Source organism: Gastrolobium bilobum, unplaced genomic scaffold (genome assembly GCF_033153095.1).
Source record: "Gastrolobium bilobum isolate Gb01-03AN ecotype WA unplaced genomic scaffold, APGP_CSIRO_Gbil_v1 utg10480, whole genome shotgun sequence".
Classification (NCBI taxonomy): Eukaryota; Viridiplantae; Streptophyta; class Magnoliopsida; order Fabales; family Fabaceae; genus Gastrolobium; species Gastrolobium bilobum.
In genome coordinates, this window is record NW_026895182.1 from 96087 (window position 1) to 114280 (window position 18194).

Sequence of the window (18194 nt, forward strand, 5' to 3'; positions counted from 1 at the left end):
GCTGAACCACAGTTCTGTGGTTACCCGGATTTTTGGTACTGGCTAACTTTGACAAGATGTCAGCTCGGCTATTCTCCCCTCGCGGGATGTGAGTAACCCGCACCTCATCAAAGTCGGCCACGAGTTCTCGGACTCGGCTCAGGTATTTCATCAGCAAGGAGCCTTTAGCTTGGTACTTTCCTTCTATCTGTGAAGTCACCAGCTGCGAGTCACTGAAGACTTGCACTTTCCTAGCTCCGTGTTCTTTAGCCTGCATCAAACCGGCTATCAGAGCTTCGTATTCAGCTTGATTATTTGAGGTTGGAAATCCCAGGTTTAGAGAATGTTCAATTGTTATTCCTTCTGGGGTCTCTATTATGATTCCATCCCCACTTCCTTTATTATTGGAAGATCCATCTACGTAGACCTTCCATGCATCGCTGGCTTCCTCATGTTCCGAGTTCAATGGCGTCAATTCCATTATAAAGTCAGCTAAGGCTTGTGCTTTGATTGCTTTCCGGCTTTCATATGTTATGTCATATTCACTGAGCTCTATTGCCCAGTTAGTCATTCTTCTTGCCAGTCCGGCTTGTGCAACACCTGCCGAATAGGCTGGTTAGTCCTGACGATTATTTGATGGCCTTAGAAATACGGCCGCAACCTTCTAGCTGTGACCAGCAAAGCAAAAGCCACCTTCTCTAGCTTTTGATATCTGACCTCTGCACCTTGTAAGGCTCAACTGACAAAGTAAATTGGCTTCTGGCCTTTGTTAGTTTCCTTGATCAGTACAGTACTTATTGCTTCCTCCCCTACTGCCAAATACGGAATCAGAACATCTCCTGGGTTTGGCTTTGAGAGGATCGGTGGAGTTGATAAACATTTCTTTATCTTCTCAAACGCGGCTTCACATGCCGGGTTCCATCTGTCAGTTGCTTCTTTCTTTAAAAGTTTAAAGAATGGGAGGGCATTTTCAGCCGATTTTGGAAAAAACCGGGTTAGCGCAGCTAATCGTCCGGTCAGCTGTTGGACCTCCTTTTTGCTTTGGGATGCTTTCATGTCAAGAACTGCCTTGCATTTATCCAGGTTCGCCTCAATTCCTCTGTGGGTTAGCATGAGACCCAGAAATTTTCCAGCTGGTCCCCAAACGCACATTTTACTGGGTTGAGACGGATGCGGTACTTCCTGAGCTTCTGAAATGTCTGCTCGAGATCCTGGACATGCTTCGTCAAATCAAACGACTTTATAATCATATCGTCAATGTATACCTCTACATTCTTGCCCAGTTGATCTTCAAAGGCTTTATTCATCATCCTTTGATAGGTTGCCCCTGAATTTTTAAGACCAAATGGCATCACATTGTAGCAATAATTGGCCTTTTCAGCAATAAAGGCGGTCTTTTCTTGATCCGCCGGGTACGTTGGGATCTGGTTGTATCCCGAATAGGCATCCATGAAGGATAGCAGGCGAAACCCAGCCGCGTTATCTACCATCTGGTCTATGTTAGGCATAGGATAAGAATCCTTTGGGCAAACCTTATTTAAGTCTGTGTAATCAGTACAGATTCTCCATTTCCCATTCGGTTTTTTCACCATCACCACATTTGCAAGCCATGTCGTATACTATATCTCCCGAATGAACCCGGCATCCAAAAGCTCCTTGACGTGTTCTTGCAGAACTTGTTTCCTTTCTGGCCCCAGCTTTCTTTTCTTCTGGGAAACGGGAGTGGATCCCGGATAAACTGCCAGCTTGTGGCAGCAGAAAGCGGGGTCAATGCCTGGGATCTCAGACGAGTTCCACGCAAACACATCTGTGTTGCTTTTGAGGAAGTCAGCCAATACTTGTTTAATTTGAGGATCAATAGTCTTACCAATTCGGGTAAATTGACCAGGCTCTTTCCCCAATGTGAGATCTTCAAGCTCTCCATCAGGTTCGGGTCTCGGCATTATTTCTTCTCTCATGTCGAGTTCAACCATGTTGACTGGCTTCTTAGATTGCTGAGGAGTTACATTCCTACCGGTTTTATCCCCCGGGTGAATTCGGGGTGGGCTCGAACGTCCCCCTTCATTTTCTTTGATAGTATCAAAGTAGCAGCCCCTGGATTCCTTCTGATCTCCACAAACAGTGATTATTTCATTCTTATTGCTCACCATTTTTATCTTCTGGTGTTTTGTAGAAACCAGCATGTCCCACTGATGTATGGTCGGTCTTCCCAGGATTATATTATATTCTGAAGGGAAATCGGCCACTATGAACCTAACCCGTTCTGATCTGAACGCTTCCTTTGTTCCCAAGGTTAATCTAAGATCAATGTAGCCTTTAGGAGGTGTATGCTCTCCATTAAAGGCTACCAGCGTCGTTTTGCAAGGTTTGAAATCCTCTTCATCCAGGCTCATCTTTTTGAAAGCGTCCCAGAGTATGATGTCGGCGCAACTCCCTGCATCGACGAAAATCTTCTGAACCCGACAATTCACTAGGGTCCCAGCAATGACCAGTCCGTCAACATGACCCGGCAACACGTCGCGCATGTCCTCTTAGGTAAAGTACAAAAGAGGAGGGTCTGGCTTGGCTGGGTCTTCTTTGAACTTAGGACGATCTCAAATAGAGAGTACCTCTTTCAGGTATTTTCTTCTAGCACTTACAGTATCTCCTCCTCCCCCCAAGGCTCCACTAATTACATTACAATCAAACTCCACTTCTGGGAATTCGTCATAGTTGGGATCATTTTTCTGATTCCTATCCTGTTTGTTCTTCTTTTCAGGAACGGGACTTTTGCTCCGATTTCTGTTTCCCAACTTCCTTTTGTTGTTTCTGGAACCTTGGGTTTTTATCACGTATTGACATAGCCTTCCATCTCGAACAAACTTCTCCACCGCATCTCGAAGATCCCAGCATTGATCAGTAGTATGCCTCGGTCCGTCATGGAATGCACAGTACTTTGATTTTTCCAAACCTCCTCTGTCGAATATGGGTCGGGGTCGTTCCACCTTCTTCATCTCCGTGAGTGTCACTTCCCTCCAGATTTGCGAGCGCGACGCATTCAAAGGTGTATACTTGTCATATCTCCCAACCCGATCCCTCATGTCCGGGATTTGAGGGCGTTGATCTTTCTTCTTACTATCAACTCGTTCTTTCCCCTTTTGAGGTGGGCTCCTTCTTTATTCTCCTCCCATATAGCCCTGAAATCCTGCTGTCGTTGCAAGTTATTACGGTTCTCCATCTCCGTTATTCGTTCCATGATTGCAGCGAACGCGTTGTTGGCCAACCGAGCATCCAGATCAGCCGATTGAGCGATACGCGCAGCCAGATCTCCAGGATGCTGGGAAGGGTTGGTTCTTGTTGGAGCTACGTTCGCCCCAGCCCCCTATCTCGACGCGCTAGAGATTGGAAGCGGTATCTGAGACATCGTCTTCGACCTGGACGTGGTCGTAATCCACGTTATTTCCAATCTGGTTCGGAGGCTGGCCACCTCTTCCAGGACTAGATCCAATGGTTGATTCCGGTTCGGGGGTGGCTGTTGGCTACTGCTCCTCGTCTGAATTGTCATTCTTTCTCCGATTTGGTGGGAACCTCAAATTCAAAGGAAGAATTCCCCACAGACGGCGCCAATGTTCTGTCCTTGAAACAGAGATGTCTAGCCCAATAGGCTAGTACGTTGATATTGGATCTAGTGCCCTCTCCAAGGTATCTATGGAGGAGATACCCTTGAGTCAAGCAGATCACTATGCACATAATACTATAACGGCGTTAGCCAATGGGGTGTGTGTGCGCACAATGACAGCATAACAGTAAGAGAGAGAGAGAGAGAGAGAGAGAGAGAGAGAGCGTACGTACCTTTAGGGTTTACCTTTGAATTTATAGAGGTTACCTAAGGGTAGTGTGGATGGGCCTTTGGTTCCTACGGTGAGGGTCCAGGCCTGATAGCTATGCTTTCGTACTAGGATTAGTATCCTTGATGGATATCTATCCTTTATTAGCATAAATCCATATCTTGGATTGCCCCTTGTTGGGCTTGCTGCTTAATGGGCCCATTATACGGGTCCATAACAGTATGTGAAGAACTTCTTCTTTAAGGATCCATCTTTCCTTGAAAACATGTTAGGTCGGAACAAGGATAAAGGATTTAAGTGTTTGGATGGATGTATCTATGGTGGTTCAAGAATCAAGAGGAAGAAGAAGATGAAGAAAGAAGTAAAGGCAAAAAAGGTGCTAGGTTCTCTAAGAACATATATATTGCCCTCTTTTTTGTTCTTTGAATTATATAGATGAAACCCTTTCATCAAATTAAGACTTATCTTTTTAGATCCAATCTAAAAAGCCTAATCACCTTTATTTATAGTTTTGATTCTTACTTTGTTTTAATACTTAGGTGAGTAAATAGTGGATATTATACCAAGTCCAAACTTTTATTTTTTATGAATATTTCTATTTTAATTTTCGTATTTTATACAATGGCTTTATGAATGAAAAGATGCAATGTCATCTTAGTGCTCCTTGACTTGTGTATAGGCGATGAGCCTATTATTGATATATTGCATGGCGAGAGGTTAAAATTGTTATGATTATACTTTCAGGCGGGGAGTATGGTATTGTAATCACACTATATTTACAAGTGCGGAGTGTAATTAGACGTGGAGTTTGGCATTGATATATTGTAGTTTTGTCTAAGCATACCTACTTGAGTATGTATATTATTTTAATAAAGTATTGATTTTTTATTTGTTCACATATTCTGATGTAGAAGTTAATTTACTTCTCATCTTTAGCGTTTGATTTAATCGGGTTATTATTTTGACAATATATTAGTTGTTGTTACATATATAATTTAATTTGGTACACATTGTTATTTGGTTTAAATATATTTTTGTGTTTTCAAGTCCCATTTGTTATAGTTCTCGTTATTTTCTCACTGGTTTGCTTTGCAACTCACCCAAATCGTGGTTGTGTATTTTCAAATAAAGACAAGGTTATAGCCTAGGGGTCCATCAATCTAATTTGATCGTGCAAGTTTTGTTGCTTCTTAGCAGTGAGCCTGACACTATGTTCATGTGGGCAAAAGTTTAAATAATAAGTTATTATTATATACTTTGAACGCTTATTATGTTCCATAAGTGATCCATTATTTCTACAAGCAGGTTTTGTTATAAACTATACTATGTTCTATATATTATGACTTGAGTTATTATTATTAAATATATCATTATGCTAATTAGGCAGGCCTGCTTATTTGATGATAGTCTGTGTGTTAGTAATGCCAAAATTAGTATTAGAACATAGGTTTCGTTTAGTGAGTAACAAAGCCTTGTTTTATCCTTGTGGGTAATGGAGCAACGATCGTTTAGCATAACTATGACTGTGATCATGTACCCGAACATTCTCACATTCAGGGCTATATTAAAGACCTTTAAAGATTGTCAAATCTCTTCCTAATTCTTATTTCAAGTTGTCTTAGGTTATAAGTCACCAAATAATCCTCGATTTTAATTCTTCTCCACTTTGATTGGTTAGAATATACCACTAAGACTTCAAAGCTAACACAGATGAATATGAAATTTCAATGGTCTAAGGCTTCTGAAGAAAGTTTTTCAAAAATTTAAAACTTGTTTGACATCAGTGCTAGCCTTACCATCTAGATCTAGTGAATATGTAGTATATTGGGATGCTTCTAGAGTTGGAATATGATTTGTTTTTATGCAACACGGTCAAGTCTTAGCTTATGCATGTAGACAACTTATGAAGCATGAGCCAAAATACACTACTCATGATTTAGAGATGATTATTGTAATCATTATCTTCAAGATTTAGATACATTATTCATATGGGGAGACCTGTGAAATTTATACAAACCCAAAAGCCTTATGTATATTTTGAAGCAAAGAGATCTTACTTAACTTATGGCAATATAGGTGGATGGAGTTTTAAATGATTATCATTGTACTATTATATACCATCTAAGGAAGGTTAATGCAGTGGCAGATTCTTTGAGTAGAAAGTCTATAAGTAGTTTAGCTCATATAGATGGAATAAGGAGACTCTTACTAGAAGAGATTCATATATTAGAATGGCAATGGGTGAAATTTGACATAAAGGAGTTGAACTCATTCGTCGCTCATGTCCAACTCCAATATTCCATAATGGATATGATCAAGAGAACTAAGGGAGAAGACTTGTCTCTATACAAGATTGTCACATAAGTGAAGGATAGGGAACATAAAAACTCTCAGTTGGATCATATGTGGTTTTGATGTTTAATTTTAGGTTATGTTTGCCTATCATAAAGGAATTGCGAAGAACCCTTCATGAAGAAGCTCATCATTCTACCTACACAATTCATCATGGTGCAACTAAAATGTATCGGCACTTCAAACAATTGTACTGGTGGAATGGAATGAAAGACACATCAAAATTTATTTCTCAATGTTTAGTGTGTCAACAAGTGATGGCTAAACATCAGAGACCAACGAGATTACTTAGTAGATTGAGATTCTAGAGTGGAAGTGGGAAAGGATTACTTTGATTTCGTCACTAGACTATGTGATTCACCAAAAGGTTACGATTTCATTCGAGTGATAGTTGATAGGTTAATTAAGTTTGCATATTTTCTCTAGTTAAAACCACATTTAGAGTAGCCGATATGCCCAATCATACATAGATGAGATTATTAGTTACATGGTATTCCTATTTCCATCATTTTTAATTGTGGTCCGTATTTTACTTTACAATTATAGAGATCATTTCAAGAGGCTCTAGGACATTTCATGCACAAACGGATGGGCAATCTAAGTGAACAATTCATATACTGAAAAATATGTTGAGAGCTTTTGTGTGCTAAACTTTTGGGGTAGTTGGGGGAGAGAGTTTTTCTTGATTGAGTTTGCTAACAATTTTAATTATCAAGCAGATATTTAGATGACATCTTTTAAAGCACTTTATGGATGGCAATGCAGATCACCAATAGGCTGGTTTGAGTTTGGCGAAGCTAAGCTTTAGAGACCAATCAAATATGATTTGAGTTATTATTGTTAAATATATTGTTATGTTGGTTATGCTTCCCAAGCTATTTGATGATAGTTTGTGTGCCAGTAATGACTCGAAATTCGTGTATGACAACGAACACGACACAAATTTAAAAACAGGTCAAAACCTTTGACATAAACACAACCTGGTTATTTTGTGGGTTGACGCGACATCATACAAATAACTTGTCAACCTCAAAGTGTGTTGTTTTTTATATAGGTTAATATGACATGGTAAGACACAAATAACTTGTATATTGAATTTTGTTTTTACCAATGTCGTATTGACACGACATATCATGATACGAATAACCTATAAGAAAATTAATGTAGGTCAATTTCGTGTTTGTGGTTGACACGCAACACAATTCAAATTTTTTTTGTGCCAGCTTTTAACAACACGAACATGACACAAATTTGAAAATGGTTGACCTAAACACGAATTTTTCGTTTCATGATAGTGGGTCGTGTTCAAAATGGTCGACCTAATGGTGGCTGCTGGCGGCTGGTGGAGGTGGCTGATAGGTGGTAGCGATAGTGGTGACAATGGTGATGGTGGTGGTTGATGGGTGGCAGTGGTAGTGGTGGCTGGTGATTAGGGATGACATTCGCAGTGGTAGCAAGGGCCAATAGCAAGAACTAATTCTCTTGTTCGTGCAAAGTTCTTAAGAGAAGAAAAGAGAGTTACATTTGGGATAAAAGTGATGTGTGTTTCCTTCCTTATTCTATCCAATTATAACTCAAGATTCCCTTTAAATAACTTATCATACCATACCGTGGGTATGATAAAATAAGTCAACATAATAAATTTATCATATTCTATTGGCTTTTCAAATAATAAATAAAAAATGATAAATAATCTATTCTATCGAATTCTCTCTATCATGTCCAGCTTGGCATTTTATTGTTTCTGCATAACTTCAAAATTTATGATATGAGCTAAGCATATTTCTTCTACTTGCTCTAAGATTTTCTTCACCTCAATAGTAACATGTCAAAAAGCTGAAGGCATCATTTTGTCAAAAGTTTGCAACTTGTACGGGCACTTGCACGATCCAACCACCGGTAATACATGTATCCCAGTCATAAATTCGATCAAGTGGAGATATATTATCATGCAGCAATGGGTTGTTGTTTGTGGAAACTTTAAGATAAATATAATATGGGGTTGTTCTTCTTTTTTTTTGAGTACACACATGGGGTTGTTCTTTGTGGAAACTTTAAGCTAAATATCGTACAAGACTTTGACTAGAGAATTGATAAGTAATATCCTAGTCCACTCATGACGAACACAGCGTGACATTAACCCTTTGGTCCTATTAAAAGTCAACCACTTGCTGCCACCCATAATTGACCCACTTGTTCGGTTGCTTCGCGGTTCTGCTCGCTCTAACGTGTTGACGTCGAAACTCTTGAGTCTGGCAATTAAGGCAATTAAGTACATAACATTTAACAGCCTTATGCATTGGCCAATTGCCGACATCAACGACAATAACTAATTTTATAATAAATTTAAATTTTTTCTTGATAGAAAATAAAATTATCTCTTGCATATATAAAATATGTGAAATCTAATTTTTTTTCTTTCTCTTCTGTTCATGTGACCATATAAGAGTTCTATACAATTTTATGTCTTTAAGATATAACTTTATCTCATACCATATAAGAAATTAATTTTAAACCCCTTTATATTTTTTAGAATAGTTGATTTTTTATTTGCATAAAAAAGAAAAAAAATATCACAATTGATTAAGTTATTTATAACTATAAATATATCACTAATTTTTGTTAAGAGTAAATACCATTTTCCGTTCTCAGCAAATTTTATGATGCCCGCTTTAATTTCTAGCAAATAAAAAAACTATTCGTGGTCCTTAAGAATTTAAAATGGACTCATTTTAGTCTTTTTGAGGAAATAACGTAAGTCTTTTTTGAATTTGTGAGGGACCACAATTCCAACTAAATGGTCCATTTTAAATTTCTTATGGATCACGAATACCTTTTTATTTGCTAGGGACTAAAGCGGATATCATGAAATTTGTTAAGGATCAAAAAGGGTATTTAGTCTTTTGTTAATTAGCATGTATTCGGTTAGGGAATTTGAATGGAGATTCTAAAGGAGTAAATGCACCATATTTTTTTTTTTAGTATATGAAAGTTCTGGCAAAGGAGACACCAGTATGTAACTCACCAGGGCCGGGACAGACTTATTCAACCTCTATGAGGATTTACGCCAGGGACAGCGGAAAGAAAGTCGCTTACAATTTACCAACCAACATAAGCCTCAAAGCGGCAAGAGAGAATCGAACTCATACCCTTCTGCACCATATTTAACATATACGTGTTGTGAACCACTAGAGCTAGCCTAATGGAGTGGGTGTGTGTAATAGGGTGTGTATGAGTGTGTGTGTGTTTGTATTCGATTCCTGTAACCTCAAAAAAAAAAAAAAAAAAACATATACGTGTTGTGATAAGTCCATGTCTTATATATGCTGATGTGTTTTCTTTTTTATTTTGCTGAGCAACATTTCGTTCCAAGTTTTTGATTTGGCGCATATGAAGGGTAGTACATCCCTAAAACTGATCGAGGTTAGCAGAAAAGTATGCACTTGTAACTTGGATATCACATATTTTCTATCAACTAGCTACGAATGAATATTATATGTGACATTATTTTGCATCATTTATAATAAAAAGGTCAAAATATATTTTTGATACAAACCCTCATTTTTTATTTTGTTTATATGCAAAAAAAAAATTATTTAATCTTTGTACGTACTATAAATTTTTTTTTGGGTAAGTTACAATGATTTTAATATTGTCCTTCTGTGTGCTACTCAGAGGCGGAACTAGAGGGGGGCTAGGTGAGCCCTCGCCCCCCTAAAATTTAATAGGAAAAAGTTATATATATAAATGGTATTTTAATAATATTACAAAATGTGAGTAAGTGGGTAAATTACTGTTATGCGTGAGCGTGAAGAGGAAGCACAAAACCTCAACGGCTCAAATCAAACTTATGAAAATTGTTCAGCCTGCAATTGCAAGAGAAGATAACTAAAGAGGAAGTATAAGCATTTTCATTGAAGCGGGGCATGAGACTCAATCTTGAAACACTCTTCAAGTACCTCTTCACTCTTCAGTTTTCAGTGATAGTTAATAACCCACCTCGACCTCTCTTACCTTCTTTTGGGGTAAAATTTAAGAAAATGATTCAGCTTTTGTATTTTCATTTTTCATTCAGCTTCTCCTAATTGTACTAGTTTGAAAAGTCAAGGACGATTTTGGTTATGAAGAAGACCAAGAGAAGTTAAATATTTCTAGGATTAAAATATTAAAAAGTGGGGGGCTTGATTCGGTAGTTCATTTGCTCCGAGAATACGATGAGAATTTTTTTTTCTGGTAGTTACTAAAAAGTGTTTGGTAGACCAAATTTTTTTCGGGAATGTTGAGTTAATTTTAATGATGTTGTGTGTTAATTTTCCCACCACATAGAAAAAATAATTTCACTCATTCAATAGTAATCTTTTCCAACTATTTTACAGAGAAAAGCAAATTATGATTAAAAAAAATTTCCAGCCATATTTTTACTTCACCTCCTACCAAACATAGGCAAATAATTTTTCAACCTCATTTTTTTAGGAAATTTTTTTTTCAACTCCTACCAAGTACGTGATTATGAGATTAAAAAATTGTAGTGTGTTCTCCTAAATTATTCTTAATCTCTTTAAATTTCCAACAATTTTAGCTATAAAAAGAATGAAAGGACATATATAACTTTGTGGGTATCTAATTTATGGATAATGGATAACATGATTTATATATGGGTTCGCCTCTTATGCAGCAATAACATATGAAATTTTTTGTAGCAAACATATTTACACACGTGGATTCTGACATTTAAAAACAAAAGAAAAAAGTCAAGATCCGCATGCGTAAAATAAAATCACGAACAAGCTTCGAAATAAAATAGAAATTGATTTTGAGTTTTAACACGGATTCAATAATATATGAGTTTAACAATAAGAAAATATGTAAAATAAGAGTCAATGAAGTGATCTTAATCTTTGTAATAGATTTATTTTAATTTTTTTTGTATTAGGTCTGTATTATATTTTAAATATTCTTTTTATAATATAATATTTTTTATTTTCACCCCATCCCCCGTCATTAAAATTCCTGCATCCGCCACTAGTGCTACTATTATAATATTATGATTTGACATGCAGTTATTGTATTATAAGGACTAAATTATAACTGATTATCACGAGTAATGATAAAAAAATATAATATTTTTTATTTATTCATGAAAATTATTTGGCTATTTTACAATTTAGCACCCTAGACTTAAACCTTTGTTCCAAAAACCACCCTGTACTTTTGATTAAAACAATAAACCCACCCATACTATATGATTGTAACAATTAAACATATCCATAAAATTTCCATCCAATTCCATTGAGTTATCACGTGATGCAAGTTGGAAAGCTTCTACTAGAGTAATGAAGGTTGCTCAGTTTCGTTCTTCTCTCTCATTCCATCCTCTTCTTCTTGTGAGCTTCACCCATTTGTCTCCAGACCCCACCGTTAGACACGCTCTCATGGCTTTGCTTTATTTTCAAATTGCTCAATGAATCTCTTCCATGAAAAAAAAAAAAAACAAATTTATCTCTTCTACACGTTATGTCAACATTTTGCTCCAAACTTTGGTAATTTTCAAAGGGATTAATGAAACTTTGTTTGCTGACATGGTAGAGTCTTGTATGGTAGCCTTTACAAGGTCCTGTTGCGCTTCAGTGTTTTATGAGTGATAGGTTTTGTCATATGTCATCCATTCCAACTATGCTACTTGAGTTGAGAATACAATTAAAATGTATGAATTTAAATTGATCTACCCAATTAGATGATGAATCTGATATAACTTCTTTGTGTTCTGACATTTATTTAGCCTGACAACAATGGAAAAAATCTCCTATACTCACATGTGACTATTATATTTAGAAAATTGTTGAAGACTACTTGGAAAAGTCAGACGAGAGGATGAATCGTTGTATGCTATTGAGTGATAAATATCAGTGATTTGTCAATTATTATTACAATATTTTTTGTTAAGCTTATACTCAATCATGTAGTTGTTTAATACCTCTGTATAAATGTCAACATGCACAAACATAAAGATGAATTATGAGACAGAAAGGAGCATGGGATAATAAAGATATTATAATACATTCTTGTCTAAGTATTAGATAACTTAATAACCTTAATGTTGTATATGAACAACAATCCTAGTGCACTCTTAACAACCTGTAAATCTAGAAGAATTTGTAAAATCATATGTAACCGTCAAAACACTTCATGCAACATTTTCAAGCAATGGTCTTATAATAAGAACTAATTTTCAAAATAATATTTATCTTGAGATTCCTATAATATATATGTCAAATGCAAACACACAGACCGTTAGTCTCTAGCAAAACTTTCCTCACATTTTCCATCCTCTAAGAACCACACAAACCACTTAACAAACAAATATATGTGACAAGACTAGGCTCTACATCTTGGGTCTTCATCCTCTCCTTCAAGCTAAAAGCTTCCTCTGTTTCACCCATACTATATACAATAGCCATCAAGAAATGCATTATAATTAACCATACACCCAAAGTTATCACGCAAAAAACATTGAAGTGCAACAGGACCTTGTAAAGGCCACCATACAAAACTCCACAATGTCAACAAACAATATTCCTAAACTGTTCGGAAGTTACCGGAGCTCGTAGCAAATAATAGATAAAACGTGTAGAAAGGATATATAAAGCTTTCTCATCATGAAAGAGCGTCAATTGAGCAATTTGGAAATCGAGCATAACCATAAGAGCGTGTATGAGGAAGGGGTCTCGAAACGAAAGTGTGCACCTCCGAGGGAGAAGAAGAGGATGAGAATGGGAGAGGAACGGAATTGAGTAACCTTCGTTACTCAATTAGAAGCTTTCCAACTTGCATCACGTGATAACTTAGCAGAATTGGATGGAAATTACCCGATCGGTGCAGCTCAGTTGGTAACTTGGCGCTGAGTTAGTGGGGTTAGACATGAGTTCGATTCCTGCTGAATGCATTCTTGGGGAGGGGGCTGAACCTTTAGCCATCACTGATCCCCGCACTCCGGATTAGTCTCATAGCCGGCTCAAAGAGTCGAAGCTCGTGGGGATACCGGAGGGAGCCAACTCGCCTCAAAGAGGTAATTAGGGTTGGGTAACTCCAAAAAAAAAAGAATTGGATGGAAATTTAACAGATTTGCTTAATTGGTACGGTCTATGTAGCACCGATACTGACACGGGACACGTGACATGACACGACACGACACTCCGACACGTTAATTCTAAAAAATATTAGATTTCGACACGTTAGGACACGTTTTGATATTAAATAATATTTTTAATTTATGTAGTGTATATTATATTTAATATTCAATAATTTAACAAAAAAATGAAACTAAACTTATAATATTCATCTATGTAACACCGATATTGATACAAGACACGTGACACGACACGACACTCCAACACGTTAATTCTAAAAAATGTTAGATTTCGACACGTTAGGACACGTATTGATATTAAATAATATTTTTAATTTATGTAGTGTATATTATATTTAATATTCAATAATTTAACAAAAAAATGAAACTAAACTTATAATATTCAACAATTTTGCAAAGAAACATTAGATATCTCAAATATTTATATTAAACTCAATAAAATGATAATCGTAATCCAACAAATCTAATAGTTGGAACTAAAAACTCAACGCAATGCAACCTTTGATTTTGTTTTTGAATTTTTATAATGAGTGTTACAGTGTCGAGAAGTGTCGGACACGACACGTCAGGATTTTTGAAGTGTTGGTACTTCATAGGTTACAGTCATAGAGTGAAAGGAGGTTTATTATTTATTTATTTATTTTTATTTTTTTTGATAACAAGGTTTATTATTTTAATAAAAGTACATGGTGGTTTTTGTTTTTTTTTTTTTGTAAACACATGGTGGTTTTTTAAATAAAGGTCTAAGCATAGGGTGTTAAATTGTAATTTAACCAAATTATTTTTAAGTTGATGTCAATTATTCTAATATTATTATAATAACAACAAATAGCTACCAAATTAAAAATAATTATATGTATAGTACTGAATTAAATAAAATTTATTTTTAAAAAATAAATATTATGAAGACCATAAATATATCTTAACCTATTATTATTATATTTTGCTGGGAAAAGTGTTTGTCATTTTAAATGATATAAAGTTATGTCATTTTAAATTACATAAAGTTATGTTATTTTGGAAGTGAGATAGAATAGAATAAATTTTTTTATTTAAAATTTAAATTAAAAAAAAATTACCACCTTCTTTCTCTTATAATTTCTATTTTCTGTGTCTATCTCTCTTCTAAAATGACAAACATCAAACCATTTTGCTACAATCACCCAAAAGAATACTTCGCTATTGGATTTTTCGTCTCTTTCTCTATCTCTCTCATGTATTTCTTGTCAAAAATTTGAATTTTATATATGCCAAGCAAATAAGAGCGATACAAATTCCACGGATAACAATTCGTGGACTTGCTTTCGTTGCCCCATGCTTAATCCTCTAGATATTTATTTACTACGTTGTTCAATTCTTCTATTATCATTATCAATAATTAAATGGAGAAAATTATATGGGCTTTAAATTTCTGCAGCTGTGAGTTATGGCAGAAAAAAAAGTGTCTGCCACTAACACAAAAAGTGGGACTCACTAATATAAAAAAAAAAGCAACACACTATGTACTACCGGTAGTATATAGCGTGCTGTAGAAAAATATGTCTGCCACAACTGCAGAAATGTTTTTTTTGAAATTATGTTTACAAATATCTTGTTTACAAATTAGACTATATACTAGGGGTAGTACATTCCAGCACACTTGTATTATCCTATTACATAGTATAGTTTTTAAGAGTTTGTAAAAGAAAAGTTTGTAACCCTCCACTAATTAAATTTTACAAAACTACATAATATTGTTGTTTATCATGGTATCAAAGTTAACTGGATTATAAATATGATCCTCGTCACATTGTTAAAAAAAAGTATTTACAACAGACATGTTTTGTCGCAAATGTATTTCATCGCAAATTATTTATAGATATCTGCCGCAAATCATATATGGAGTTTACATCACAAAACCCATCACAAATTGCAACGGATACAATCTCACCGTCATCGCAAAGTTAGCTCCTCAGGTTTGCAACGGATAATGTCGTCGTAAAAAATTTTGTCGCAACGGTCAGTCACAAATATTCCATTGTTGCGATGAAAGTGTTTGCCGTCACAATTTGTGACAGTCTTCAGACAGAAATGCGATGGACTTTGTAACGGGATTTTTGCGACGGAAATTTGCACAAAAATTTGTCGCAATTGTGTGCCGGTCGTAATTTCATCATTTTCTAGTAGTGTCAACCCCCCCCCCCCCCCCCCCCCCCCCCACTTTCTAGTAAAATTAAGTTAGCACACACAAAGTAAACTTAAGTTATTGGGCCAGACTACATAAATGATTTTATAGTTTTCTAACATGTCCCCTCACACGAGAACTCATGCTACATTAATGATTTTATAGTTCTCTACATGCCTCTTCACACAAGAGTCCATTGGACTTGATGGGTGGATGGTGTATCAAACTCAGTCTTTTTTATTAATAGAATGAGGGGCGCTGAGGATCGAACTCATGACCATTTACTTACTGATGCTATGAAATCATATAAAAAACCAATTCAACACAAAAGATTAAACGGTTGAATGAGTCTACATTAATAATTGGGTTCGCTTTTTCTACAGTTACTGCAGATAAGTTATCTGCAGTGAGCCCAATACGACGTCGTTTTGAGGTGAAAATCATGGTGTTTTCGTAATTTTAATTTATTTCAGGGTTATTATAGTCTTTATAATTATAATTTTCTAATCTTTCAATCCCAAAACGACGTCGTTTTGAAAATAAATACAGATAACTTATCTGCATTAACGGCAGAAATATATTTTTGTTAATAATTTTATCTTTCTCTAAAAAAATTATTTTTGTTTTGTGGTAAAAGATTTTTACATTAACAGGCTCTTCAAGTCAGGTCTCCTTTGTAGAAATACACAAAATAATCGAAACCGCATAGGCACCTCATTAAACGAAAATTTAAGAAAATCATTAGGGAAGTTTCATGTCAATGAAGGTTCAATAATGCATGTAGTAAATACCTGCCAAGAGTTGGTACAATAATTAATGGAGTGTTATTTTCACTTTGAAGAAAGTCCACATGTGCTATGAATCTTTTGTGAATAATATTTATCCTGGTGATGTTAACAGCAAAACATTTGGAATGGGATTTCTTCCTTCTGTGTGATGTAATTATTGAAAAGGAAAGTTTGAATATGTGATTTTCCGTTCCCACTTTCCACCTTGTTTTCCGAGCAAATGACATCATATGCTAGAAAATCAGTTATATATGCTTGAGGGCCTAGGCTAATATTCAGAAATTATACTACCCCATGATGCTCCGTACAATGGAATTAATATATATTTACACATTTTTATGAAGAATTTATTCACAAACTAATATATTAAAATTAGTCAATTGTTGGGATGTTGGGCCACGCACTAGATTGATATAAAAATTGAATTGTCATTAATTTCAAATTCTAAATAAGTGATTTTGTTTTCAGTACAAAATCTTGATGAGTAATTTAATTTGGTTATATTTTGCATTACAAATCAGTCTCAAATTAGAAGATAAGAAAAATGATAATAATCTGGACAAGTTTAAGTGCTTTTGAAATTTGATATGTTGATTTTAAGGTGGTGTTTGATACCAGGTTTATTTTTAAAAATCTGGAAAAGTCAGATTGGATAAATTAGAATGCAATGTTTGGTAAGCCAAAAATAAAACTTTTCGTAAAGTTTTATGCCTGGATTTTCTCCTGATGTGTAAAAGTGACAATGTTTACTAACCAAAAAATACCACACATTAGTTAGAATTCTTCCTTTCTTGGGGAAGTAACAAATAAATCGTGAAACTCTGGACCAAAATACCTCAATGTAAAATGTCCTAGCTTTGCTTTGTGTGACTCAGAAAATCGAATAGCTCCCTAAAACTTGGCTTCGTTTTGCTCGTTGATTTCCTCACTGAGCTTAACTAGTAGATTTGCTCGTGTAGAATCAAAATCTTGTTTTGCTTTTCTGAAAATGTATTTGCTTTTACGCTGAAACTTGGCTTTCCTTTGTCGTAAGGGAACGATTAAAGACAAAAACATTGGAGACAAAAACGAGAGAGAGAGAGAGAGAGCTTATAAGAGAACGATGAAAGACAAACACGATGAAAGGCTATTTTGTAAATTCAATTCACATTTTCACTAATATTTCACAATCAATCAAAAACAAACTCAGTAAACTCAATCAAATAATCTCGAAAAAATTTGAACACACCAAACAATTTTTTAATAACATTCCCGGAAAAATTAATTTTTCGTTATATTTCTGAAAATCGTGATTCCCGAACAAAATAAAATTTCTCCCCTATCAAACCCCCCTTTAGACTCTAGCCAAGAATGCACACTCGCCTTTATAAAAAGGATGCCTTAGAAAGTTGTTTCAGCTATCATCTTACACATTCATCGGCACATGCAGGGCCTGAGAAGTAATTTCATCCTCCTTTACTTGTTTCTTCCCATTGACAGTAGCAAAATTCACAGAAGAGAAGAAGGAATAGGGTGTTTTCTTGCTTCTAGGTTCGTACAAGGAAGAAGGAGGTGTTCAGGAAATTCCTATGGCAATAGTGTGTAGTGCTGGAACACCCTAGAGGGAAAGTTGAAGGGAGTGGGTGTTGACAAAATTCTGAAATGGATGTGAGTTGGGAAAATTCAGAGGGGTTCTGAAATTTGCAGAAGCTAGTACATGCATCCCTTGATCCTCAATCAAGTGGCTGATTGCAAGGGAGTGTAGGACTATAATATGAGCACACAAACACCCAAACATATTCCTATAAAGGTTCTACAAATTTCTGATTTGCTACCCATTTACAAATAAATAAATAAATAAATAAAATTGAGGGTAACTACTCACATTTCTTGGAAATTCGAAACATGTCCTATATTCTTCAAAAATTAAATTTCTACCCCAAAGTTCTCAATTATCT